This window comes from Equus asinus, chromosome 13 (assembly GCF_041296235.1).
Source record: "Equus asinus isolate D_3611 breed Donkey chromosome 13, EquAss-T2T_v2, whole genome shotgun sequence".
Classification (NCBI taxonomy): Eukaryota; Metazoa; Chordata; class Mammalia; order Perissodactyla; family Equidae; genus Equus; species Equus asinus.
Window position 1 is genome coordinate 50,247,534 of NC_091802.1, and position 25,843 is coordinate 50,273,376.

At 39.3% G+C, this 25,843-nt stretch overlaps 1 long non-coding RNA gene across 3 annotated transcripts in view; it reads left to right on the forward strand.

Moving 5' to 3' along the window:
- Positions 1-25,843, forward strand: part of LOC106835361 (uncharacterized) — a 112,547-nt gene that overhangs the window by 8,757 nt on the left and 77,947 nt on the right. For all 3 annotated transcript variants that reach the window (XR_011493909.1, XR_001399095.3, XR_011493910.1), the window contains exon 2: positions 17,952-18,115. This is a non-coding gene — a long non-coding RNA (uncharacterized lncRNA). The remainder of the gene's footprint in view (positions 1-17,951; positions 18,116-25,843) is intronic.

Consider the following 25,843-nt stretch of genomic DNA (forward strand, 5'->3'; position numbering starts at 1 on the left):
GCCCTGTCAGACAAAGAATTAGAAAATGATCAATTGTGATAAGTACAATTACATTATCTGAACTCTCTGCATGCTGCTTTTGTTTTTTAATTTGGAAGCAAGGATAAAAGATGATTAATCATTTTGGAAACAGGTAGATGACTATAGCCCAGCTCTGTGCTGAGCTAGTCATGCCTTCCTCTTCTCTCTGAGTTAGACTGAGTCCCACATTTCACAGGCTTCAACTCTGTTCCCCTGATGGTTAGGAAAGGGCAAATGGACCCTATGGTCTCTGCGCTCTCCCTCTATTCTTCCCAAGACATATGGTGACCATATTTTATGAACTAAAAATCTGAACTTAGGGTGCAACTCATGGTTTTACACATGCTCTTACGATGAAGCAGGGTATGAAAAATCATGATTCTCCTATCCCTCAAAATACGGGAACTGTAGCTGCTGTGACCAGGCACATATGCTGAGTCTTCATTTCCTTTTGGTGTTCTAGACGCAGCCTTAGAGAGATGAATCAGTGGTCAGGCCTGGAGCCTGTGGCTACAGGTCTAGATAAGCCCTTTCCAAAGTTGATTGCTCAGCTTTGCTAAAGAAAGCAACAACTCTGACTAGCAGCAGGCGTGTGCAGTCAGAGAGAGCGTTCGACAGTTTACATGATGTGCAAACATTTAATTATATAAATAACATATGAGTATTTTTTCCTTTGGAAAATATACAAGACTTTAGAGTGATAAGTGAAAGTCCCCCTTCCTTCTCTCCCTCCCCTATCCCCTTCTCTCCCCCCCCCCAAGTAACCATTGTTGGTTTGATCTCTTTCCCATACAACATGTACCCAAATAGTTTTTCCTCTACTTACAAGTGACAAAAGAAATGCAAATGAAAACAATTGACAAGGGATAATTTCTTTCCTATCATATTTTCATTGCTAACAATGAATGAAAATATCCCAAACTGGTTCGGGCTTGGGGAAGGAATTGTAAATTGGAGCAAACGTTCTGGAAGTTAATTTAGTGATGTAAATGCATTTAGATTTTATATCAGTCAGGGTCAGTTAGGAGACTGAAAGTTCACTGGTTATTTGAACAAGAAAAATTTAATCAAAGGAATCGATAACTAATAAAAGTGGTTAAGATAAAGGATCCGGAAGTAGAATGTGCAGAAAAGAAGCTATTACATCCAGGTAAGGAAAAGCAGACAATGAAGGAATTAAAGACTGGGAGGTTCCCTTCACCCCCAGCCCGAGGTTGGAATTTAAACTTCTTCGAAGAGCATGTATCTACCACTGGAAACCCCAGGCATTGGTGGTGAAGAAACTTTCCAGATAGCAGGCCATGTTGATGTGTAGACGTGTCCATGGGATGGGGAGACAGATGTCTAAGGCTATGGCCAGGGCTACTGTGGAAACAGCTACAGTGTGGTAGGGGGAAGTGTGGCCTGAGAGTGTAGTTGGAGGTGGTCTGTGAAGGCTGCTAGGCTCCCACGCTACATAAAAACGTGGAGGACTGGGACCCAGAAGGGAAGTGTCTTCCTGCCACTGCTGCTTTGCAGTATTTCTCCAGCACGCTCTATTGACAAAGCCCATCATTGTGCCAGCTGATAGAGGAGAAATGCTTGCAGGGTCCAGCTCCAGTTTCACACAGCAGGGGAAAGAAGGGTAGATTTGGAACTGAGAGATAAGAAATTGATAACTGGCACACACTTTGACCTCTGAAATTCCATTTTTAAAAATTTAAGAAAATAGTTAAAGGTGTATATGTTTAGAGAAAGAATGGTTATTGCAGTATAGAAAAAAATGGAAACAAAGCTCAATGTTCAAAAATTAAGAACTAGAGCAAAATAGTGGTTCTATAAGATGAAGCCATATTTATTTATCATGAAAAGACACATTAGATAAAAAAGATGTATTAATAACAACTTTTATATTATATATAAAAATACATTTATACATATGTTTCTATATATGCATAGAAAAAACCTTTGAAAGGTTTGGTGTCTTATTCATCAACTCCTTGGTATAACGTCTGGCTCATAGCTGTTGTTCAATAAATATTTATTTAACAAATGTACTGCATTAGCTTCCTAGTGCTAGTGTAACAAATTGCCACACACGTGGTGGCGTAAAACATCAGAAATGTATTCTTTCACGATTCTGGTCTCCAGAAGTCTGAAATTCAGGGCCATGCTCCCTCCGAAGGCTCCAGAGGAGAAGCCTTCCTTGCCTCTTTTAGCTTCTGGAGTCTTCTGGCATTCCTTGGTCTCTGGCAGTGTCACTCCAGCCTCTGCCCCCATCTTCACATGACCTTCTCTGTCTATGGGTTTTCCTCTCCTTATAAGAACGCTCATTATAGGATTTAGGGCCCACCAGGTAATCCAGGATCTCATTTTGAGATCCTTAACTTAGTTATATTGGGAAAGAACCTTTCCCAGATAAGGTCACATTTACAGGTTCTGGATAAACATATCTTTTGGAGGAGTGAGTGAGCACCATCCAGCCCAGTACATGTATGAAAAAATACACAGCCATGTTTAACAGTGGCTTCCTTGGATGGTAGGATTTATGGATAATCTGAATTTGGGGCTGTCTTTTTCTCTCTTTCTTTTTTGTTTTTTATCATTTTTTAAATGACTTTTTGCAAAAATCTTCATACTACTTTTGAAATAAAAAAGAAACTAAAAGAAAGTATTTGGCATATGAAAAATGAGGGACTACATTGAGAGGTGCTGATTTCATTATCCTGAAGATATGGTTGACTCCATAGTTCACGAAACCCCCAATAACTGTACTCAGAGAAGGAACAGGAGGAGAAAATAAAAAGGCTCAGGAGGAGGGGCAAATCCAGCACACAAAGGCCTATGCTTGTTTATGCTCTAGGGCAAACCTGAAGAGCTCCCACCCGAAAGCTGGACACGGGGAAGCCGGCAACCAGAAATCCACGCTTTGCCTTCTGGGCATGGGAGTAGGGCAAACTTGAGGCCAGAGCAGCACTCAGCGTCTAGAGCAGCAGATCAATTGGGAATCTCCCTGCACTGGTTTCTTCCAGTGCAGACCTCCTCCTTTTCTCCTCATTCTCATGTTGTGATTCATTGATGAATTCCTAGGAAGATGTTGCACCACCAAAATAGGGAGGTCTATGACGTCAAAAGATCTGAGGATGAAAGGCATTTTAAAAGGCTGTCATCTTCTTTATTTATTTAGAGAGGCAATCTTTCCAAAAAGAAAGTAAAGAAAACACGAGAGTGAGGGCATAATTACCTTTTTATTTCTCTTAAAGCTGTAGATGTTTTATTTCCAGTCTCTTTTGGGGACTAATTTTTTTTGTTCTAAATCTTGAAGTTTCAAGCTAGCCTAAAACATGGATGAATGTCAAATGCTGCACTCAAGATTCTAAGTGTCTTTCGGGTAGGAGATAATTTTTTAAAAATTAGGTTAGTTAAAAAATAACAATCATCTATTAATCAAGGAAAAAGAGAGCATTCATTATGATCTTTAAAAATCATTGCTGACTTCAGACTGACACTTATTAACAGCGATGTTGACACATTAAGATGTCAGTTAAAATGTTATGAATGAATAAATACCTGAAATGTAAGAACATACCATACTTTGTTAACTAGGACAGGAGTTGACAAATTTTTTCTGTTAAGGGCCAGATAGTAAGTATTTTAGGCTTTGTAGGCCAGACGGTCTCTGTTACAATAACTCAACTCTGCTATGGCTATAGACGATGTATAAACTAACGAGCATGGCTATGTTCCAATAAAACTTTATTTACAAAAACAGGTGGTGGGGCCAGATTAAGTCCGTGGGTGGTTGTTTGCTGACCTCTGAAAGAGAACCTCAGAGAGTTGCAATAGTATACTAATAATAGTGACACCCTAGAATCGGGGAGAGCAGATTTCTATCTACTTTATTGTTTTTCTAGTAAGGAGGAAATGCCAACATATTTGCTGGTATATGTGCTTTTCTTGGAAAATTAATTTGGGCTAAATGATGATTAATGTAAAAGGAAGAAAGAGAAAATGAACCTCTGTCTTTGTGAAATAAATGGTTGGATTCTCAGAAACAAGAATCTTTTCAATTAGTTCTCTGGCTGTACTTCTGGCCATTATGTTCTGGGAACAGGTTTAATACTTGACTTATAGGTTCATCTTATTATACATATATGTGTTATACATATATGTATTGCCATATGGAGTTAGGTAATTGAATGATTGTGGTTTATTCCATAATATACCTGAATCTGGAAAAAATCAGTAATGACATATGCAAAAGGGCTTGAATGAATTCCTTTACCCGTGATTTATTAATTCATCCTTGTTCATGTTTCCTACATAATATTTGATTGCAAGACAAAATTTAAGAGGAAAGTAAGACAACAGAAGTGAAGGATATTTTGGAGGAACTGTTGATGGAATATGGTTATATTCTGGGTTAACAGAGATTGAAAAAACAAAAAACAAAACAAGGAGGACTGAGTAATTAATTGGAAAGCGAATTGCTTTGAGAAATAATACCTGTATTTGGTAGTTTGGGCTAGTTGATGAAATCACTAACCTCCTAGCTCTTCACTTATTACTTATTTAACCAAATCAAATCATAAGCATTAACTCATGTAGCCTCTTCATATTCTCTGTCCCGGTTGAGTTTTCTGGGAAGCAGATGCTGAAATGGATTTAGGACTGCAAAAGATTTACTGGGCAGAGGGGCATCAGACTCTGATACAGATCTGATAGTCTCTACCAGTCCACTAAGGAGCTCTGGAGGAAAGAGTGCCTGTTAGAGGAGTCTTGCATTGGTGGAAATTTTGTACCACGTTTTGCTCAATCCTTGGCAGGGCTGCCCTAAGAAGAAGTGATCTTGGCTATCACTGCCTTACTCAGTTAATGGCCTTGAAAGCTGAGCTAGACCATGATGGAGCTAACAGCTGGAGGCTGTCACCAACCACATTCCTTGCAGCTAGGCAGTGAGTCGTTTCTTAAGGGGAACCTGAGTGGCACATCTCTAGGTTCGACACATTTTCAATTTTCTGACTCTTCCTTTCAAGTTGCATTAGTGACTCTGCATTGAGGTTCCCCAGAAATCTTTGCTTATTCCTCTCCCTCATTCTGTAGACTCTTTCTGGAAGATTTCTTTCACTCCCTTGGCTCTAACGTGGCCTCTTATTGTCGTCTATGCCAAGGATTACCTATAAATTGATAACAGTTTGATGTGTCAGTTAGGATTATATTTGGGGGCATAAAACATAAAACCCAAATAACAATGGTTTAAATGTAAAATGAATCTGGATGTTCTCAGCCCAGAGCTGGTGTGGTGGCTCCATGGTCATCAGCAATCCAGGGTTCTTGTATCTTTCTACTCTACTATCCTAGTGTATGGTTTCTATAGTCAAGGTCACATCATGGTCAAAATGACTGTTAGAGCTCCAGCTATCACATCCTTGATCTTAGCAGAAGAAGACTGGAAGAGTAAGAGCAGAGGAGCAGACAGAGCCTACCTCTCATTTGAGTCATGCAAGTTTAAGTGGGTTTCCTAGATGTCCCACACGACATTCCTATTTATATCTTTGGTCACAACATAGTCACATGGCCACACCTAGTTACAAAGGAACCTGGAAAATATAGATTTTTAAAAAATCATTCTAGCCCCTGCAGGAGAGAACACATAAAAGAAGAGGATTGGAATGGATGTTGAGCATCTATAACAGACCACAGTATCTTTCCCACTTCCAAATCTGTGTTTCCAGATCATATCTTACTTCTGAGGTTTGGAACCAAGCATTCCTCTAGACATTTCCACCTGGATGTCCCAAAGGCAACTCAGTTTGAACATGTGCTAAATTGAACTCCATTATATTGACTCATAATAATTATTACGTTTTCATCCATATAATTACACCATCAACTACTTAATCAACCAAAATCTCTCATTTCATACTCTTCTCTTTCCCTTACTTTCTATTTGTCTTATAGTCTTGTGAATTCTTTCCCAACTATTTTTCAGATATGTCCTTTCTTCCCCATTGCCACTGCCGGAGTCTTGATTCAGGACCTCGTTATTTTTTGGATAGAGGATTTTTATATTGCTTTATTCATCTTAGTCTTACATCTTCTGGGTGCAAGACTGATCCATTCTTCATGCTGTTGCTGAAGCTATTTTTGCCAAATGTGAATCTGATCATGTTGTTCCACAGCTTAAAATCTTACACTCTTGACACTACAAAGGCCATCTCTTTAGGAGGGCATCTCTCACGGTCTGGTGACTGCTCTCACTTTGGTTTTATCTTTGGCCACTTCCTGCTGTACACCGTGTCTCATCCATGTGGTTTTATACCCATATGCCATTGTGAAATACCTAGCATACCCAGACAGAGATAAGCCTCCTTAAGACATAACTCTTAAATTATGTCTTACCTGTCTGCACAATGTCCCTCACCTGGGAACTCTAGCTAGGCTGCAATTCATGTTCTTCTAACAAAGCTCAAAGGGGTTCTTAATCATTAAAGATTGACTCTTTAAAGGCTTAGTCAAAGGCTGTCTGACTTTAGGGAAAACGTGATGAGTTTGGATTTGAACATGTTGCGTAAAGCTGATTATATGAAATCTGAGTGAAAAGATCTAGTGCTGCGGGAGTCTGGGGTGGGAGAGACATTTGCAGATAAGGATTTTGAGGAGGTCAGCATAGACATCACAATATATTCTCTGAGAATGGATGAGGTAGAGAGTTTTGCAAGAATGCTTCAATGTATTTGCAAGAAATAGAAATATAGCCAATAGTTGATTACTTACATCTAGACCTGTTGTTATTCAAGCTTATGCGTAGTGGCAGCATTGGCTTGGCAGTTCCTTGACGTTAGGAGACAATCTTGGTTTCTGTGCTCTTCTCTTGACCTTTCCTCACGGTGGCAAGATGACACAGCTCAATGCTTCATGTTTTTATGTGATAACATCTCAAGAGAGAAGGGATGGGCAGGAAGAAACTATTTTCTCTTTATGTGCCTCTTTTATAGGAAGTAAAATATTTCCCAGAATCCCTCGGTGATCTTCCCCTTATCATTGATCAGAAATGGGCCACATGCCTATTCCTACACCAATCACTGTAAAGTGGGAACAGTTTGCTGTGATTAGGCTGAGCACCCTGTTCTGTGAGTAAGGAAGTGGGAATGGCAACAATAAGTGCTTCACAGAGTTCATCAAGACCCAAGACTGAATCACAGTTTCGAGAGAAAGAACATGAAACGAATACAGGAAAAAGACAGGCAATTAAGCCGGTGGTGTTGGTCAGGTAAGACTCAACATAAAAAGAGGGGTGAGAAAGTGGTCAACCTTGTCAAATGTAGAAGAGAAGACAAGAAGAATGAGGACTGAGTAAAGACTGAATAATGTGACAATGAAGACATTGTTGGTGAACTTTAAAAGCAGTTCTTCCAGTTCAATGGTTGGATTGGAAGCAGAGGTCATGGAGCTATGGAGCAGTCCAACGATGTGGAAATACAGGCAGAATGTGTGTAATGATGTTTTAAGATTTTTGATAGTGAATGGAAAGCAGGTGAGAGGGGAAGGCAGCTAGAGGTGGGCAACAGACGAAGTGAAAAGTGAGAGGTTTTTCAAACAGAGAGATCTGGGTATGTTTAAAGGTAGGTGGGAGGGAGTCAGTGGTGAAAAAGAAATAGAGAAGATGTAAAAGGAATGGAGAAAAGTGCGTATCCCAGGTGCTATGGAGGTTAGAAATGAAAAGCTCACTTTTTAGAGGAAGAAAGGTATATAATTGGAGGCTGGAGGGACGGATGAAAAAAGTTGGTAGACGTTTGTAGATGATAACAAAAGAAATATAAAAGCTCAAAAAGGATCTTAGAGAAGCAGGAAGTCTGGCCATCTCTAGAATTTACTGAAGAATAAAAGTGGAGAGTAGAGGTGGAAGGAAGGTTAGAAGTGATGATTGAGGAGACAGCAGAAGATCTGGAGCATCAAGATTTGGGAAAATTTTACGAGTTTAGAATAGTAACTAAAAAAAGAAAAAAAAAAGACTCCTGGGAAATTCAATTTGATGACCAAAGGGAAAAGGAAGCCAGAAACCTATAAATTTCCCTGAGAAGGGAAGGGTTTACAGATGAAGAGAAATTTGACATGGAAAATCCATTTTTGGCTTTTCCCAACCTCCTGCTGTTTGTGCAATAACAAATGATGTTTCTCAAACCCCAAATGTTTCAATTTCCTCAGTTGAAAGATGCCATGTTACTGTTATACTATTTATAAAGTAAGCTTTGTTTGCTCAGTTTTACTCAGGATGAGAAAGCTGAAAATAAGTCTCTGGGACAGAATTCAAATTAGTTATATCAAGAACACATATAGGGTTCACAAAGTCTGTATAACATGCCTCTAAACTGCCTTGGAAAGAGTTGAAAAATAGACATAAGAATCAGACAGAGGGAGATAAAAATATCACCTTTCTTACTCATAAAGCACTATATTGGAGGCCAATAGGCTTGTTTACATTCTCCTGGATCAAACTGGCATCCCTCCCTCAAAGTGTAAAATCCAGCCTTCTTTGCTGGAATGATCCTGCCCCAATAAACTTTCTGGATAGTCAAGAAGAAATGAGAATTCGGTGAGAATACAGGGTAACTACAGGTGGCTGGTTCCTTGAGAGAATGAGGAGAGCCGAGTAGAGCAAACAGATCATTTTGCCAAACTCTTGAATCAGATAAGTCATCTTCTCCTTCCCCGGGGTGGAGTCATTGAGGAGGGAAGAGAGTCCCGAGTATAAGTCTAGTTAATGTCCTTCTCATGGAATGTGGATTAAATACCCCTCCCAAGATAAGACACTGTTTTAGGCACAGGAGTACAAGGGGATATAGAGATAAATGAGACATGCGCAGAGTTCAAGGAACTTACACCTCGCGTGAGAGAGAAAAAATCGTCTGAAGCATAGTTAGAAATACAGAGATGAGGCTGCCCCGTGGTTGAGTGGTTAACTTTGTGTGCTCTGCTTCGGCAGCCCAGGGCTTTGCTGGTTTGGATCCTCAGCGCAGACACAGCATGGCTCATCAAGCCATGCTGAGGTGGCATCCCACATAGCACAACCGGAAAGACCTAGAATATACAACTAGAATATACAGCTGTGTACTGGGGGACTTTGGGAGGAAGAATAGGAGAAAAAAAAGAAGATTGGTAATAGATGTTAGCTCAGGTGCCAATCTTTAAAAAAAAAAAAAGAAAGAAAGAAATACCGAGATGCAAGAGTGGAGGGCGGGTGGTATTCAGTGTAAGGTGAGGGGAAATGGAAGAAATTGAAGTTAAAAGTGGCCAAAAAGAAGAGGTCTTCCCAAGCTTTACTAAGGAATTTGGTCTTTATTACATAGAAAATAAGAAGGCATGGAAAGTTTCTGAGCAGAGGAGTGAAAAATTGGGTTTTAGGAAGCGGTGTGCAGGATGGGCTAGAATGGAGAAGGGGCTAAAGGTAACAGGCAATGAAGTCTTGAATAAGGCAGTATTCAAGAGAAATGTTGGAGATGGAAACCATAGTGGAGGATTGAATATCATGTATCAAAGAACATGGTGGAGTTAAAGGGCTTTCCAAGACAAAGGAGGTAAATGGGGAGAACACAATGAGCTTGGTTTTGCGTTTGTTGTTTGAAAAGATCTGTGCTTTTCCAGCAGGGAGTTAGAAATATACAAAGAAACACACATAGGCAAAAATAAATAAAGTGAGCATTTGCTGTGTGGTTAGCCCTGTCTTAGTTACTAGAGAGACAGCAGTAAAGATGTCAGATCTTGTCCTGGTCCTCATACTGCTACAGTTGATCCAAACTCTTCCCATTTGTGAGCTACAGGGCTTCAACCCTCATCCAAATGATTTCTCACATATTGAGGGGAATCTCCAAAGGGATGGGCCCAGAAACTAGTCTATCCCCCGCAGATGCCATTTTGCATTCGTCCTGCCGGTACTCTCCGAGCCTAGCTCCCACTTGTCTGTTCTACTCCCATTGCCTAAAAAACCTGTGCGCATGAGAACATCAATGTTGCATGTACGGATCAGACCCTGGACAGAGCTTTGTCTCTACTTTGTGTTACATCCTATCTCTTGCACTTGCAAAGTATTCCTTCTTCTGTCTGGAGTTTCACAACTGCTCTCCGGGTTCCTGCCTCTAGTGTCTTCCCTCCACGTGGAGCCCCAGGAGACCCCGTGGGGCCGGCAGTGCACAGACATTGTTTCATTCTCCGTCATCACTTCCTTTGGTTCATTCCCCAAATTTCCTCTTTCAAATGCCTGCTACAAATGGAGGAAGCTTCGATGCGCATGAAAGGAGACAATAGTGGGTGTGTGTGTGTGTGTGTGTTTGTGTGTTGTCCATCCTAGCAACAGGCAGATCAAATTACTTGGCTACGCAAGTAATTGTAACAAAGTATAATGACTGTTGTGTGAAGGGAGGTAAAAAGCATTACAAGGGCACAGAGTGGATATAAGGATCTAGGACAGATATTCCCGAACCCTTTCTTCCCTCCCTTGGACACTTTCTCCAATTCTCAATTTCCTTATCTGTAAAATGAAGATAAAAATAGTGCCTCCTCATAGGGCAAATATGAAGCTTAAAAGAAATAAACTGTTTGAAGCATTTAGCATAAGGCCCGCCACATAATAATTGCTCAATAAATATTAGCTTCTATTATTGTTACTATAATAGTTTATTTTCTGCATGCCAGTCACTGAGGTAGGCACAAATATACGCACCATTTACTGAGTGCCTGTAGTTTGCTGTGTACTGTTCTTAATACTATAGTAGTTAAGAGTGTGGTTTCTATAGTCAGATGGCCTGGGGTTGAATTCAGGCCTCAGCTGAGTAACTGAACAAGTTACTTAATCCTATTGAGTTTCACTATCAGTGTTTTAGAAAGAGGTATAGTAAAACCTATCTATAGAGTAGTTATGAGGCGAACCATGTAAAGCCCTTAGCACAGAGCTTAGCTAGCACATGGTAAGTACATGCTCAGTAAATATTAGCTATGATGATGACGATGATGATGGTGATTATGGAGACAATGATGATGACAATGATAAACATGACCATGATAATTATGATGATGACAAGAGTGATGGTGATGACAATGATGACAATGACAATGTTGATAATGAGCCAGTGACGATGATGACAACATCGACTTGGGAAGCAGTAGAATGTAGAGGTTGTGTGCTCTGGTTATAGTCAGAGGAACCTGGAGTTGAATAACTGTTCTGTCTTACTGATTGTGTGACCTTGGGCAAGCTATTTACCTTATGAGATTTCAGCAACATCATTTGTGAAAACAGTAACTATTTCACAGAGCTATCAGGAAGTTCAAATAAGATACCATATATCATTAATTCTATGATTCATATTGTTTATATTTTAATATCTCTGAAATCAAAGATGCATCTTGCAATTATCGCCAGATAAGTGAAATGTAAATTTGTTATTTGTGCGGCAAGTATTTGTCATTGGAGAAATGACCACAGTTTCGTGTTTTTTTCTTACAAAAGAATGACTGTTTCATGGGACCTAAGAAAGATACTCATGAGTAGATAAAACTGTGTTATTTATTTATTTTTCCCAAAATACACATAGGAGGATTTTTATCCCATGCCGAGCAATGCAATTGAAGGCAGGAGAAATTGTGAAATTCCGCAGACTAGATGAAAGACATTTCAAAGCAGCGAGAAGCTGTTGTGATTGACTGTAGCAACATCAAGAAAGCACCGACATCAAAACTTGCAGAACGGGTGTCAGTGTTAAAAGAAAATCCCAGAGGAGAGCCGTCGGTAGCATGAAGGATGATTTTGTGTGGACATTGATGACTCTGAGTTGAAAAACAATTTAGAACATTCAGACTCTGAACGTTTTATTTCTGTATATTTTCTTTCTCATTAAGACTCACAGGTAATACATGATGAACAATCACTAAATATAAATCTAAAGCAGCTCTTTCAGTAGGTAGATAAAAACTTGAAGTGATAAGAAAGCATCATATCATAATCTCATTGGCAGCATTTTATTTAGTTTTTTTAAAAAAGATTGGCACCTGAGCTAACATCTGTTGCCAATCTTCTTCTTTCTTCTTCTTCTTCTTTGCCCCAAAGCCCCCAGGTACATAGTTGTATACTCTAGTTGTGAGTGCCTATAGTTCTACTGTGTGGGATGCTGCCTCAGCGTGGCCTGATGAGCGGTGCCGTGTCCGCACCCAGGATCCAAACCTGTGAAACCCTGGGCCGCCGCAGCGGGGCACGTGAACTCAACCACTCGGCCATGGCGCTGGCCCCTATTTACTTTTAGGAGGTACAGAAATTAACAGTATATCCTTCCACTGATGGCATTTTAGGTTTGATGAAAAACAGGAATACATGTAGGACGCTTTGCACAGTGCGATAGTTATTTATTTACATATGTCCCATTTTACTTCAATAAAATTTACAAAAACTTAGAAAAATATATACCTGCGGTAGCCAGCCTTTGAGAGGCTTCCCAGTGATTCCTGCCTCCTGGTTTTCACGCCCTTATATAATCCCCTTCCACAGTGACTAGGTTGACTTGCGTGGCTAATAGGATATTGCAGAAATGAGACAGTATGGCTTCCAAGGCTAGGTCTGGCAGACATTGCTGCATCCATCTTACTCTCTTAGATCACTCACTCTGCAGGAACCCAGCTACTGTGTCATGGGGACACTCAAGCAGTCCTAGGCAGTGGGTACACATGGTGGGCAACTGAGTCCTCTTGCCAACAGCCAGAGTAGCTGTAAATATTTATGTAAATAAGATCATTCTCTTTGCATTTTTCTCTAACTACTTTTTTATACAACCATATGTGTGGCTCTCTTTCCGTGTCTAAACACAGACCATCATTGGGAATGAATGCAAAATGTTCCTTTGTATGTATTCGCCATATTTTGCTTATTCACTCCTCTATTAATGGACTTTTAAGTGATTTCTAATTTTTCTCTTTTTTGAAACATGCAGCAATAAACATCCCTGTGCAATTCCTAGAATTGTGACTGATGATTACAAAGGATGCTCGTTAACATTTTGATACGTATTTTTTTGATATGAACCACTGATACATATTTTTTGTTTGTATTTGATACAAACCACACCCTAGTATGTTGCCCGCCATTGTTTCGTGTTTATGTAGTAAGATGCATCTGTCTTTACTTTTGATTTCTTCTATTACTTCAAACTTTAGTAGATCTTTTTTCAAAGACTCGGTATACTTTTATGTCATTTTTCTATAATTTGATTAAAAAGATAAAACTTGAATCCAACTGGAGCATACAGGCTTTTGATTTCCAGTTTTATTAGAAATAAAGTGACCAATCTTTTCTTCCGGGAAGTCGGGTGGTTGAGGTAGGGTTTATTTTTTATAAATATTTGTTTATTTATTATTCTTATTTATACGGTTATTCATGACTCATTCTTGTGAAAAATGCAACAACAAAGCACATAGAGAGAGATAAAAGTTCATGCTCCTCTTCATCCACATTTCTACCACCAGATCCATTCTTCTCCCCAGAGGTAAACTGGCTGCATCACTTTGGTGTGTATCCTTTCATTCGTTTTCTTTTGCATTTACATATATAACCTGTAGTTCTGTTGTGTTTGTTTTAATACAAGGGTGATCATGCATATATATTCTGAAGATTGCTTTTTCCACTCAATAATATGACGTGGAGGCCACTCCATGTCAGTTTCTCTCTCTGCATCTAGACTTACTTCATTCCTTTCGACTGATATTTAGTATCTCATAATACAGATGCACTGCATTTTATTTAACCATTTCCAACTGATGGACATTTGGGTTGTTCCACTATCAAAAACGATGATGCCGTCAGCACCTTTGTATACCTGCCTCTTTGGGGGACTCTTTCTTAAGAAGAGATAATCGAAGTGGAATTGCTAGATCAAAGGAGAAGCACATTTGAAATACAGTTTCATTTACATCAGTGTTTCTCAACCTTTTTTTCATTATCACCTCCCAGAAAAAAATTAAAATTAAATTATTAATTTCTTAAATTATTTAAAATTAAAATTAAATCAAATTTCTCCCTGATGAGAGAAATTAAATACTAGGGACTAAGATTTTGTTGGGTAGAATTGAGCTTTGGAGAGCTGTACACCATTGTAGCATCTAAGATATTTTCACCTCCAAGAACCACATTTTGCCCCTAAACCAAGGCATGACTTAGGTGCATTTAGCTATGATAATGATGATGACGATGGTGATTATGTGACACTGGTGATGATTACAATGATAAAGATGACCATGATAATTTACGATGATGGCAAGAGAGATAGTGATGACAACGACAATGACCATGTTGATGATGACGCCAGTGTTGGGGATGACTGTACTGACCTGAGAAGCAGTAGAGTGTCGAGCTTCTGTGCTCTGGTTACAGAGTCAGAGGAACCTGAACTTGAGTATATGTTCTGACTTACTCATTGTGTGTTTCAACACAAGTTGAAAAATTTTTTGTTGGGTGACTCTATGGAAAAGACACATCCCTCTTTTGTGAGGGCTGTAAGGTGCCACATCTAAATCTTAAATCTTGTAGCACTTAGTGCTTGTGTCTTGTCTGGAACCCTCAAAATGTATTTTCTGAATTGAACTGAATGTTGATAACACGATGTTCAAGTACATTATCATTCTTGCCATAAAACAGAGCAGAGAGACACTGCTAATTTGTTCTCCTTCCTCATACATTAATTAGTGTTGTCAAGAATCACCAGAACATCACTAGACAATTCACAGAGAAAAAAACATGGAAAAGAAATAATTGGGCTGGAGGCCGTCACTCATGGGAGCTTGCTCACGCATTCCTTTTGTAGTAGCTTTACATGTTTAAGGAGAATGGAATCTGGCCCATGAGGCTCATCCTTTGAAATATGCTTTGTGACAAGTCAGATGGCAGGAAAACCAAGCTATTGCTTTGGTTATATGAGCAAAACCTTGATGACGCTGAAAGAAACTGGGCCCCTCTGACAGTGGAAAACTGAAAATGAAAGTCATGACCTTTAGAAATAATTGCTTCTAGCTCTGTCGTATGAACCCAGCAATCATACTGATTTGGAAGGAAGGGGTCTCTGAAGAACCACAGGAACAGGACAAAAAGTCATCAAGCAGGGAGGCTTGGAAAAGGGGCAAAGACTCACTGCTGTCTCCGTTCCTTTGGGGAGAGTGACACTTAGGCCTTCTGTATTTCGAACAGCCGTGGTCTTTCTCTCCTGCACCAGCTGTGTTCTCTTGGGCAAATCAATTGGTGACTCTGGTCCCCAGCTGAGCTAGAAGAGCTGGAAACCAAAAGGTTTTGCTCAAATCACTTGGGTGGAGAGATTTAATGTCGAAACATTTAGAACTGCAGCTGAGAGCTAATAAAATGCTAATGTAAGAATGAAGAGACTTCCTGGAGTTCTAAGCAACATTTTTATGCATGTGTGAATGTTTCTCTTTCCACAGTTATAATTTCACTTTAATGTGGATTAGAAAAAAATACAACTAGCAGGTCAAACTACTAATATCATGGATATTATTTATCACTTGGGATGTAGCTTTAAAAAAATTCATTGTAAATTGATTTAAGTAAAAATAATAGATAAAGGTTGAATGTAGAAATGGTTAAAAAGAAAGAGTGAAGATGTTTCTGGAATGAGTAAAGTTTAGGAAACAGTGATTTATGCCACTCCTTCCTAGAATTGGCTACGCTGCCCATCACTTAGCATGAACCTGTCAGAAGCAGTTAAAATCATTTGCTGTGTCTTCTGCAGCTGAAAAGGAAGAACACAGACCCTCCAAAATGGTTTCACCACCTTTGTCAGGTCTCCAAAACACAAAACATTTCCTCTTAAAAATACTAAGAGCTAACGTTTACTGAGGGCTCCTCGTGCCAGATGCTGTTCCAAATGTTTTATGTATGTTGCTTCATTGAATCCTTACAACAACTCTGGGAACTAAATTCTGTTATTACCACCATTGTCCCCATTTTACAGGTTAGGAAATTGAGATTCAAAGAACGCTCTGCTTAAGGCCCCAGAGCTAATAAGTAAAGAGGGCAGGATTTGAACTCAGGCAGACTAACTCCAGGGCCTGTACTCTTCTTTATGATAATCATATGATTTCACACAGCTCTCCCCATCAGAAACCCTTCCTGCTGGAGCAGATGGGGACCCCATTTTTTTTTAAAGACTTTATATTTTTTAGAGAAATTTTAGCTTTGAAACAAAATTAAGAGGAAAGGACAGAGATTTCCCATGTACTCCCTGTTCCCACACATGCATAGCCTCCCCCATTATCAACATCACTCGCAAGAGCAGTACATTCGTGACAATTGATAACACATCATAATCATTAACACATCATAATCACCCCAATCCATTGTTCACCTTGGGGTTCACTCTTGGGATTATACATTCTATGGATTTGGACAAATGTATAATGACACATACACATCATTATAGTATCATACAGGTATTTTTACTGCCCTAAAAATCCTCCGTGCTCCACCTTGGGATGGGGCCCAAGATCTAGCATTTCTAACAAGCTCCCAAGTGATGCTGTTTCTGGGAATCCTTGGACCACATTTTGAATAGGAAAACGAAGAACTTTTAACTGCAGGAGGCACCTTTCTTGCCCTTTCTTCACTCACACGGTCTCCAAGGCATCAGTTGAGTTCAGAGTGTACGTGAAGTTGGATGCAAACTCATGGCAGTGAAACAGGATACTTGGCAATCAGAGGGGAACCAGACTCAGCACGTGTGAGTCTGATTGGATTTCTCCCTTCCTTCGTTTGTTGGTTGAAAAGGAGCACATCTAGCTCTTCTCACAGAGAAAAGCAGACAATGGTATGAAGTCCACAGAGCACAAAGGGATAGTCCTCCCTTTTCAGGGAAACACGGTTTCTAATAATTTGGAGAGGGTTCAGTATTAGCCTTGGGCCTTTGGCTGCAAACTGGTTTTTAACTTTATGTAACATTTTGGCGCTTTCCCTAAGAAGAAGTGTTTCGAAATTGTTTGACGTCCCTGTTCTGGGATGTCCATAAGAGACAAATTGTCCTTTCATAGGAGCTGACTTGGCAGCGAAGCACAGCCTATCCCTTTTGCTTTCCAGAAATCTCCCAAACTTGTGACCTGTAAGCTCTTACTTTCAATCCTTTCCCAAGATTCCCTTTGAGATAGGACTCTGCCAGTAACGCTCTCCTGGTTTGCATTCCATTGTATAAATTGTCATAGGTGCGAGTCTCAGCCCAGAAGCTTTAGTGTACAAGAAAAACAATTTATAATATATTTTTGAAATTCATTCTAACTTCTATTTCAAGCCCCATTTCACCAGGGTGGAAAAAATTTAATTTAAGTTAATTTGGGGTTTCTTCTGGCTCTAGGATTGTATTTAAATTCTGGGGGAACTAGATGTCCCATGGTCTTATCTGCTCTTTAATGGAATCTGATTATAAGAGCGCTGGGTAAGACACCTGCCCCCCAGTTTGGCCCTCCCTCATTGGCCCAAGCATGTCACCATAGAGACTTCCTTGTTCCTGTTTGTATGGTTCCTACATAGCCTACTCTCATTCAAGATGTTTTCCAAGAAATATTTCATCTAAGCTGAAAGTTCTTTCCAGGCCCCTAACATCCTAGGCTTTTAAAGTATTAGAGCCAGGAAAATATTATTTTTTTCCTTTGCTTCCTTCTTTACATCATTCCCTGAACCAATAAGCATGAAATAGCCTTGCTGTGAAAAATAGAAGAAGGGCCAAAAAAGAGAGAACATAGGTTAGTATTTGAAATATATTACCTTGTTACAAAATCTGCTGCCCCCGATGAACTGCCATGTCATTTGTGTAGATTTACGTGTGTTTTGACTCTTTTTCAACCCTATACACATGTTAATGATACTATCATTTTCCTTTAAAAGCTATGCCTCATATTTGTCCTTTTCTATTCAGGTTCACCCATTTCTCCCAAAGAAGTGAGGAGATGGGAGAGGTGCGAGATCCAGAGCTGGAGAAGAAGGAAGGAGGATAACAGAGCACATGTGAGAACTTTTTGGGTCATGGTTTTGAAAATATGGCTTCTACTGATGGCCCATTCTACATGAGTTTGTAGCAAGGTGAGATAAATTAATGGCAATTCATTCAATTATTGACATAATACTGGTGGCAAGTTCATTTTACTGTGTAATATAAGGTGAGGGTTAAGGACATCAGCTTTGGAGTGAGAGACTATGTTCGATACCTGGCTCTGGTACTTCCTGTGTTGCTGACCTTGAGCAAGCTACTCAACCTCTCCAATTTTCACATGGGGATAAGAGGAGTATATGGTAGGATTGTTTAAATGTTCGAATAAGATACTGGAATGCATGCTAAGAGCTTAGTATAATAAATGCCTGGCCTTTGGCAAACACAGAATAAATGTTTACTTATAATAATAATCATACAAATAGGGTTAGTTTTCTGAAAATTTCCTCCATTTGGTTATCTTCAAGGAGGTCCTTTGTTTGGTCCTTGTTTATGAAGATGGAAAAAACCCATGAGGGACAAAGATCTTTATTAAACTATTCATAAGGCCTGAAAGCAGGCAAAGCCTCTGATATTGATGTGCCATCATTCCATAGAAATTATGGTTCTAACATTCCCTATTTTGAGCATGTTGATTTAGCAAACCTAAGATCCTGGTTTTAATATACAAGACTTGAAGCATGGCCATTTGTAAAATATTCCCAAATGCTTGTGGTGAGAAGACTAGGTTAGGCTGTACCTGTTGAATCACAACTGGAATCATACCCCAAAAGCAGGACATATGTTTAGAGTTGGCAAAGGGAAGGATATTTTCATCCTAAATATGCAGCTCATTTACATTAATTGAGGCTGGGTATTCACAGGTTGCAAAGCTCTAGACAGGTTTTCACAAGCCCATGAGCAGGGACCAATAAAATTCACAGTGCTCTAAACTGAGTCTAATCCTTGGAGAGTCCATTAGTATGGGGGAGACTTGGTCTGCTGTCACTAGTGTGATTTCTGGGCCTCTGCTCCAACTTTCTGGGCTCCTTTTATCCAGGAATCTAAGCTCAGGGATTACAAACATCTATCAAGTTCTGAGTTCCAACTCAGATTGATTGCTATCATGTCGCCCAGTTAACCCTCTTGGGATATCTTCGTGGAGCCCCTCTTCCCATCTACAGACTCTCATTCACCTCTTATGTGTTCTCTTATTCTTTCTTCCACCTTGGCTTTTTTCTTTCTAGTCTGCTTTTCAACAAAACAAACATCACAGAAATTAACCAATATCATCTGGCATGACAGAAGTTTTATCTTTGTGTAGTAGTCTAATAATTTACCTCTTTCCAAACTTACTTCTTGATATTAAAGTTTCCTCTGACTTCTGTGGTTTCCTCCCTGACCTCTCCAAAAGAGTTTGGAATTTTAGTCCTGCCTCTACTAGAAGATGAACATATCTGTTTCTATATGTTGCACAAGGATAGCATAAGAGGTAAATGAAACAGGCAATTTTGTTTCCAGGCAAATATATGGACAAATTTGAATTAATATCCATTGTATAGATAATAACAATGATAATAATACCTTGTGGGGTTTAAAATATATTTAGAATTAAAATGAAGAACCATGAGAACCTAAGTAAGAATGGGGGATAAATGAGTTCAAGTGTTCTAAGGTCTCTGTATTATCCAGAAAGGGGCCAAAGCCATTAAGTAACATTATGCTTTTATAAGTCAAGGATCCACGTTGTAATTTCCGGGTAACATTAAAAGAATGGTTAATGTGCGTACAACTTCTATGTTAATAGAGAAAAGATGAAATAATAAAAAAATCGACCCAAAACAAAATTAGAAGAAACAAAAGGAGCAAAGAACAGGTGGACCAAATAGAAAGCACATGGTAGATGGTAGTTTTATCTAGTTGGTGATCTATCTACTACTATTATGGGCTGAATTGTTTCTCTGCAAAATTTATGCATTGAAATTCCAACCCCCAATACTTAAGAGTGTGACTATATTTGGAGAGAGGGCCTTTAATGAGGTAATTAAGGCTAAGTGAGGTCATTCAAGTGGGCCCTAATCCAATATGACTGGTCTCCTTATAGGAAGAGGAGATTCGGACACAGACATGCATAGAGAAAAAACCATGTGAAGATGGGAGGAGAAGATGACTATCAACAAGCCAAGGAGAGAGGCCTCAGAAGAAATCAACACTTCGGACCCCTTGATTTTGGACTGCTGGCCTCCAGAACTGTGAGAAAATACATTTCTGTTGTTTAAACCATTCAATCTCCGGTACTTTGTTATGGCAGCCCTAGCAAACTAATATAGCCACCTAGATACACCAATATTTAGTTAAATGTAAATAGACAATACACTTCAATTAAAAAATACAAACTGTTAAATTAGAATTAAAGAAGACCCATCTATAAACCAGTTACAAGAGATGCATGACCTTATTTAATCTTAATTAGCTTTTTATATCCAAAACACAGGAATATGGAAAGATTAAAGTTAAACTGATGAAAAAAAGATATACCATGCAAACTCTTACCAAAAGAAATTTGGTGTGTCTATATAAAGATTAAAAGATGCTGAGTTTATGGTAGAGATAAAGAGGACATTTCATAATGATAGAAGGTTCAAGTCACCAAGAATCTATAAGAATTCTAAATTTGTATACATCCAATAATATAGCATCAAAATCTACAAAGAAAAAATGGACAGAACCACAGTCATATTGGAAGACTTTATCACATCTGTCTCAGCAGCTGATAAAATGTTTAAAAAGCAGCAGCAATATACAAAATTTGAACAATGCAATCAACAAATTTGACCTGGGAATGTGTAGAGAACATGGTAGTCAACAACCAAAGGATATGAATTTCTTTCAAGCAAACAATAAAAATTGACTATATGCTGAAACATAAAGGAAGTCTTAACAAATTTCAAGAATGCAAATAATAGCGTTTGATTTCTAAACAAAATTAAATTAAATTAAATTAAAAATCAATAACATGGATGGTGCTGGAATAATTAGAGTTCCATATACGAAAAGTGAACCTCAAACTGTGCATCATGTCATACACAAAAATTGATTCAAAATAGATCTTAGACCTAAAGGAAAAGCTAAAACTTTAAAAATTCTAGAAGAATCCACAGGAGAAAATCTTCATGGCCTTGGGGTAAGCAAAGATTCTTCAGACACAAAAAAGAACTAATCATAAAAAATTAATATATTGGAATTCATCAAAATTTAAAACTTTTAATTCAAAAGATACTGTTAAGAAAATAAAGGGGCAAGCCACAGACTGAGAGAAAATATTTGCAATACGTGTATATGACAAATGATTTGTGTCCAGAATATGTAAGGAAATCTTACAGCTCAATGGTAAGAACAATAACTCAATGAAAAATGGGCAAAAGATTTGAATAGATACCTTATAAAAGAAGATATTTTAATGGCCAAAAGGCCCATGAAATGATGTTGAGCATCATTAGTCACAAGATACATACAAATTGAAACCACTAGGGTGGCTAAAATTAAAAAGCTAACAATAACAAATGTTGGTGAGGTTGTGGAGAAACTGGAGACTTATAGATTTGAAGGATGAATAAATAGCATGTAAAAGTGTATAAAAGGCAAGTAAATCGTTACCATAAAAGTCATGATGGTGATATCCCCTTTTGTGGAGGGATAGGGCTATGATTAGGGAGAAGCACACAAAGGCTGCCAGAGTCTTGGAAAGTTCTATTTCTTGACCTGAGTGGTGGTTGTACGAGCATATGCTTTATTGTGGCTGTGAATTCTTTTACACTTTTCACTTTGTGTTTTATATGTTACAATAAAAAAGTTAAAATTACACGAGTAAAGAGACACTCTAAGTTATTTAGAAATAAAAATGTAAGATGCATGTAAGGCAATGCTATTAGTTCTAGCCTTGGTACTCTTACATCCATTCACTTGTTCATCCCCCCAGTCATCTACCATTCATTCATCTATCCCTGTATCCATCTACCACCCATCCACCCATCCATCCATCTACTAGTCTTATTCATCCATCCATTTACCGTCCATCCATCAATCCATACACCATCCATCCATTCATTTATCCACTCATCCATCCTTCCATCCATCTGTCCACCACTAAACCATCCACCTATCAATTCACCAACAATTCATACACTGCCCTCAATTCACCATCTACTAGCCACACTCCATCCATTTATCTACCCATTCATCCATCTACTACTCATCCATCCTTTCATCCACCCATACATCCATCACCCATTCACTCATCCATCCATCTATCCATCCATCCATCCCTCCCTCCACCATCCATCTACCACGCATCCATCCACCCACAGCTGAAGCAGTCTAGTTCTCCTTAGGGAACTATAGGAATGGACAGTTTGAGTGATAGAGAATGACTGGGCCCTGGGCTGAATGATTAAAAGCCATTTCTGAACCATCCAGTCTTTCTCTCTCAAAGCCAATGTTTTCCTAATTAAAAACTGGACATGGGTTCAGTTTTCTATTGATGGGAAGCCTTATACAGTTCTAAGAGCTGTATACAGCTCTGGGCTAGGGTACAGAGACATTCTCTGTTCTCTTTCTTTTTAATTTGCACTAATTAAGGAGGATCTATTATGTGCCTGTTCTGACAGAGCTATAATCTCAGTGAGAGGCATATAGAGCTTAAAGCAAGCAGAGGTATGCAGGCTTTCCCTTCTGGACTAGGGTTTATATATGGCTCAACCATCTGGAATCTTAGAAACATCCCTCCTCAACTATTTACATCACTCTAAATTTCGCTCAACTTTAACAATAACAGTTGCAATTTCGAAACAACCTTATTTTCCATTAAATTTACACTACAATTCCACTAGAGAGTAAGCTTCATGTGAGCAGTGATTTTAAAAAAGAAAAAATTCTTAACATTATATTTCTAGTTCCAAGAATAGTATAGGGCTCATGGTAGAGGCTTAATAAATAGCTGTTGACTGAATGGAATGAATTAACTCAACTGTCCCAACATGGAGAATAGTCAGAATTCCTGGTTGTGAGAAATGGAAATTGCCTCTGGCTAATGTAAGCAGGCAAGGAAATTATTGTAAAGGTATCAGAGAGTTCTCAGAATCATCCATCCACTGGGGATGATTCTGGATTGGGGGAGGAGGGAGAACCTAGATGGGAAATGACAGGAATCAAGGGAGACTGAGTGTGGGGAAGAGGGCAAGGGTCATGCCCCAGGAATGGCCTGGTTATGACACTGCTTCTGGCATCACCATCATTTTACATTCCAAGCTACCACTGCTGGACCTTCAGTGCCACCTCTGTGACAGTGAATAGTGTTGCCTCTTCCTGTACCTTTGCATCTCTCTCAGAAGGCTTAAAGCATTGTGTGGCTGAATTTAGAGGCTGTTCCCATGTCTTGGCTTCCAGGAAGTGAGGAGAGCAAATATTTGGCTCAGCTCCTAACAATGAGCACACGGCCTTTAGAGAGAAGAAGGCTAGATGCAGGGTAGCGAAGAACCCCCTGCAAATGTCCACCGTAATTATGCTACCATCTTAAGATTTGTCTATCCTTAAATTTATGGTTGTAAGGAACATGCAGCAACATGGAAAATGCTTATGATGTAATGTTAAGTAAAAAAATGTTACAAAATTTCATAGACACCTTGGTAACAACTTTATATGAAGCAGATACATAAGAAAAATGATGGCAAAAAATGTGCCAAATTCCTAACACTGACAGCACTAGGATGGGAGGATGTTGGGTGATAGATACTTTCATTCCCCTATCTTTTTACAAAGATAAGGAAAATTCAAAGACATCAATTCTGTTCAATGGCAGGGCTCACTTCCTCCATTTCAGAAATGCCTGTGTGTGAGGCAAGGTGGGAGGGAAGACTGAGTGTGTTGACCTTTGTCAGACTGGAAGGACTTAAATTCACCCCTTGCTTTTTTAATCTTTGCGTTCATAATCAAATACAGGTTTCCCCTGCTATCCGAAAGCAGAGTGTTCCTAGGAAACCTTTCGTAAGCTGAAATGGCGTAAAGCGAAGAAGAAATTGCCACCAATTTATATAGAAAAAGTTTTTGAGTGTTCCAAGACTCCCAAAATATCCTACCAAAATAAATCCAGATAAGGCACAGATGCTCACGGCCACAGTTCAAAGCTGTGGCAGCTTGATGCTGAGATGCTGGGAGTAGTTCCCCGGGAAGGTGCTTGGTGGCGCCACTCTCTCTGGTGGGGGTGCGTGCTGCCTCTATGACTGCTCGCTGGGAAACAAATGCTGAATGCTATTTTCACTTTTCACATTTTTTGTAAAAGCGAAAATCCCCTTGGGATTTTTTTCGGTTAGTGAAAACAGGTGCTAACGTAGGTCTTTAGTAAAAGCGAAGTGGCATAAAGTGAATTAAAGTGAACTTTCGGATAGTGGGGGGATCCCGTAAAGCAGGAGTAAACAGTAGCACCCTTTCCGGCCTCAAGTCTGACAGGTGATGTACCAAAGCTCTCATTCCCAAATTCCTCTCTCACTGACCCGCCGACCTGCCGTGAGCTAGAGATCTCAGGGCTGTGGCTGGGAATGGAGGTCTAGTCCTGAGCAGGAAAATGGGAAGATAAATGAATCATAAGGGAGCATAGGAGCAATGAATGGATGAGATTCTCTCATTAGATAACTTCTTGCTGAGAACCAAGAAGGAAATCAACAAGACAGTATACCCTGATAATTCTGGCTGCCATCGACTCAGACACATCCTGTCCTCATCAGCTCTCGGAAAGAACATGGTTTTCAGAGTTAGATAAACTTGGAAGGAAAACAATTTGACCTTGGGCAAGTTACTTATCTTCATTGACCTTGAGTTTCCTGATTGGAATGGAGGGGTAGTAACATCTATCAGTATTATTTAGACTTCTTTTATTACAAATATCAGAAATTCACTCAAGTCAACTTTAGCAAAACACCAGGGAATTTATTTTAAGGCTGCTGGGGTGTCTCACGTAACTTAAGAAGAAAAGGAACTGGGAGCGGGAAAGAAAGGAACTGGGAGCATCAGAAACCCAGGAACAATGCTTTCTCCTTTTTTTTCCTCCTTTCTTCTTGCCAAATTCTTCATTCTTCTCCCACCCCACCCTCCAGGCTGGCTTCTCAGTTACTTATGGGGGGGGGGGGAGGGGAGGGTAGGAAGGATATCTATAAACTTGGCTGTTAAAGTCATTATTTTAAAACACTTGTTTGGGGACTTTCCATATTGGTGACACAGGTCTTCTTCAAATTGTTTCTCATATTGACTGAAGTGCCACAGATCACACAGCTTCTGCACCATGTGTTACCTGCTACAACAAGCCTGCCTCGAGTGCACAAAAAAAGCCACACCATGGTCTTCATTGCATCCGGGGAGCTGTTGGCCCAGGAAGTGATTTGTCTTCCTCTTCTGCTGCTGTTTTGTGCAGCCACAAGCTTGTTTTGTTGGCTTATAAAATTTCAACAGCTGGCGGAGAGTGTGTGTGTGTGGAGTGGTGTGGATGAGAAAGCTGACTATTGTTTTTTTTTTTTTTTTCACCTTGTACAGCAGAGGGGGGAAATTGTTCATGACAAGTACTAATGTTTTGTGAATTTATCTACCCCTTTGTTTGTGTGCGTGATTACAAAGAGATTTACTAGAGAGAGGAAAGGAGAGAGAAAGAGACCAAAGCCAGAAATACATAACAGGTTACGATTTTAATCTAACCTCCACTGATAAATTCTTTCCTATGAGTTAGGACGGGACTCAATGGAATGCAAAAATACCACTTTTAATAACTGTAAAGAGGAAGGTTGTTACACCATTTC